Source organism: Pteropus vampyrus, unplaced genomic scaffold, assembly GCF_000151845.1.
Source record: "Pteropus vampyrus isolate Shadow unplaced genomic scaffold, Pvam_2.0 Scaffold343, whole genome shotgun sequence".
Lineage (NCBI taxonomy): Eukaryota > Metazoa > Chordata > Mammalia > Chiroptera > Pteropodidae > Pteropus > Pteropus vampyrus.
The window spans coordinates 875,448-878,733 of record NW_011889124.1 but is presented as its reverse complement, the minus strand read 5'-3'; the positions used below and the strand labels follow the sequence as shown (position 1 = coordinate 878,733).

General features: G+C 60.2%; 2 protein-coding genes across 4 annotated transcripts in view; one reads left to right on the top strand and one right to left on the bottom strand.

The window, feature by feature from the left end:
- Nucleotides 1–3,286, bottom strand: part of CUNH7orf50 (chromosome unknown C7orf50 homolog) — an 85,690-nt gene that overhangs the window by 29,384 nt on the left and 53,020 nt on the right. The gene's annotated exons all lie outside the window — the stretch shown is intronic.
- GPR146 (G protein-coupled receptor 146) overlaps nt 8–3,286 on the top strand; it is a 10,920-nt gene continuing 7,641 nt past the window's right edge. Inside the window, exons 1-2 of one of the 3 annotated variants that reach the window (XM_023522371.1) lie at nt 8–943; nt 1,616–1,836. The gene's annotated coding sequence lies outside the window, so the exon portion shown is untranslated. Of the gene's footprint in view, nt 944–1,580; nt 1,837–2,534; nt 2,675–3,286 lie in introns of those variants that run through there. The other 2 variants (XM_023522370.1, XM_023522372.1) reach the window with 2 other exon arrangements.

The following is a 3,286-nucleotide window of genomic DNA, read 5'->3' as shown; positions in this document are numbered from 1 at the left end:
GCTTAGCCTGATCATGTCGAGGTCCCACCACGCTGCTGCAGGTGGCAGTGTGCCATCTCTTCCTCGGGCCGAGTCGTGCTCCATCGTGTCTGCGTCCGTATCTTCTTCGTCCCCTCATCTGTCGGAGGACACGTGGTGGGCTGTTTCCATGTCTTGGCCGCTGTGAATAACGCTGCAGTGAACATCGGGGTGCATATATCTTTACAAGTGAATGTCTTCAAACATTGGGGGTAGACACCCGGAGGAGGGGCTCCTGGGTCATGTGGTGATTTTATTCTTAATTTTTTGAGGAACCGCCGTCCTGTTTTCCATAGCGGCTGTACCAATTTCCTGTACGACCAGCAGTGCAGGAGGCTCCCTTTTTCTCCGCATCTTCTCCAGCGCTTGTTATTACTTGCCCTGGTGATGGCAGCCACTCTTACAGGTGTGAGGTGGTGTCTCATAGTGGTTTCGATTTGTATTTCTCCAACAGCTAGTGAAGTTGAGCATCTTTTCACATGCGTCTATTTTGGAGAACTGTCTGTTCAAGTCCTTGGCCCATTTTTTAACGGGGTGGTTTGTTGTTTTGTTGTTGAGTTGTATGAGTTCTTTGCATATTTGGGATGTTAGCCTCTTATCAGAGGTGTTCTTTGCAAATATTTCCTCCCATTCCGCTGGTTGCCTTTTTGGGTTTTTGATGATTTCTTTTGCTGTGCAGAAGCTATTTTGTTTGATGCGGTCCCATTCATTTAGTTTTGCTTTTACTTCCCTTGTTTTTTGGGTCAAGTTCATAAAACCCTAAGACTAAGGACCATGGGTTTAGTACGTTTCCCTCTCTGTGTTTTGTTTCAGGAGCCTGAACTTTTAACCACGTGGACGCACCGGGCAACGGCGGGGGACGGTGGTTAGCTCTGACCAGCGCCCCCGGCACTGACTGGGTCCTGGAGCTCCTCTCGTGGGCAGGGTGAGTGAGGCCAGGGGCAAGATGGCGCCAGAGCAGAGCCGCTTCCTCGCAGGAAGAAGCTGCTGTCGATGCATGCACCCTCCGGGCTGTGGGCCCCGTGAGGCACACGCCTGGGCCGCGCTGTTACCAGGCGCAGAGCGCCACTGGGGGGCGCTGTGCACCTTTTCCACCTGCCCCACGGCACCACCCAGGCAACCGCTGACCCCTGGTTGGGAGAGGGCCGCTGCCTCTGCACCCATGCCACCCTGCCGCCCTGCCGCCGGGGACGCCCCAGCCTCTCGGTCTCTTAGGACCCAGGCTGCTGAGCAGAAGCGTGATATGTGTGGCCAGCTTCCGATCCTGCTCCCCAGCAGGCCTTCACCCCAAACCCACATCCACGAGGCCCCTTCTGCAGAGCATGATGACTCACCGGTCATCACTGGTCACCCGCGCAGTGGGCCTGGCAGCTGCCTGGGCCTGTGTGGCTTCTGGGCCTCAGCTTCTGGGCTGTCCGATGGGAGCCCCCCACGGAGGCAGCATGCTCAAAGGGGCGGCAGGCTCCATGAGGGAGACCCTGGGTGCAGAAGTGCCCGGGTTTCCAAGCCAGCACGGAGCTGCCCGGGGGGCGCTCAGGCCAGTGTCCAGTGTCCGCCCTCTCTGCTGTCACCACTGGAGCTCATGTTCCTTCCTCAGGCTGCTGCCACTTTCCCACGCCGGGGCCTGGAGCAGGCAGCTCTGCACCCCCCACTCCCGCCGGGGCACCGAGAACCCAGCACAGGTGAGGGAGTGTGGCCCGGGGCACACGCAGCAGGACCAGGTGGCCGGCCTGGGGGAGTATCTTCCTGAGAAATCGTTCCTGGAGCCGGAGGGGGTCCTGGAGGAGACCGCGTTTCTTACGCACAAGAGCATCTGAGGTGAGTGACTGTCATCCGGCTGGTGACACGTGGGCCCCAGCCGAGGACCCAGGAGGAGTGTGGGCTCTGGCAACAGCTTGGTCCCCAAAGGGTTCTGTTCCCTACGGCCTTGGGTGGCTGTTGACGCACACGTCACGGCCTGTCACTTAGTCCTCAGCAGGCCTGCCCGCCCTGTCTGCTGTCAGAAGGGCTGCTGCTTTGCCAGGCCCTTCTGACGGGCTGGCCTGAGGTCATCACACAAACTCGTAGAGAGACCCGGATCACGGTGCCACTGCATCCGATGACACAAATGGTCCTCCAGCTTTTCTGGCGACGAAACTCTGGCCTCGCAAACAGCAACCTAGCTTTCTTTTGAAGAGTGGGCTGCTGGGGCAGGCGCCACCTGCGGCCTGCAGCACCAATGGCCACAGCTGTGTTCCCTGCAGAGGTCCCTTCAGCCCCCCGCTTCCCCTGTGAGCAGCATGTGGGCGGGGAGGTCTCAGCGCTTCTCGGTCCCCTCGCAAAGAAGAACCCTCCTAACCAGGAGGCCAGCCCGCCGGCACTCCCGTGGGTCTTCTGTGTGGTGACGCGTTCACCTGCCATGCCCTTGCGTGGTGTCCATGCAGCCACACCTGGGGGAGGCAGGGGAGAGACCTGAGCCAGGGCCGAAGCCCGTGCACCTGCCGGCAATGCTTGGCTGCCTCTTGTCTGCTGTTCCCCCACGTGTCCACTGCGGCCCCACAGGCCTGGAACCACCTGCCCCGAAGCTGTGACGACCTGTGCACCCCAGCCATGGCGGGCTGGGAAAGGGAGTGGGCAGAGCCAGCCCTGGCCTCCTGGTGTGGAGTCTTTCTTCTTTGTGAGTAGAATTAGAAAACAAAACCAACAAAAAAACTCTGAGGGTGTGTGAATCACCTTCAGATCATTAATGAATGACTACACAGGAAGACGATAACACTGAACCGGGACCACGGTGGACAGCTCCACGCACAGGTCCCTGGCCTGAAGGGTGCCTCCCTCTCCTTTCCCAGCCAGACTCCCAGTGCCTGACAAAGCAGGCCAGGTGGCAGCTCCTCCCCTGGCCTGGGGCTCGCCGTCTCTAACCAGGGGCCCAGGGCCACGTCCCACGAGCCAGTGATCAGGGCCCAGCAGCCCAGCCGCCGGCACTGCTGTGAACCCAGCGGCAACACACCTGCTCGTGCTGGGTGTGCCCTGCTCGGCAGACCAAGGCTGACGTGCAGTCCATCTTCCCGGAGAACTCACTGCGGAAGAGAACCAGCACGGACCCCACTCCGGCCAGGACCCCGAGATGCGGGGGTCGGTCTGCCCACAGAGATCGGGGGGCAGGGAGGAGAGTGACTCTGGGCTGGGCTTGTTTGCTCTGGGGAGGCGGGCACACCCCAGGTCACACACAGGCATCTCCTGTGTGCCTGAGCCCCAGTGGCGTGAGCTCAGGAAGGGGTTCCAGCTT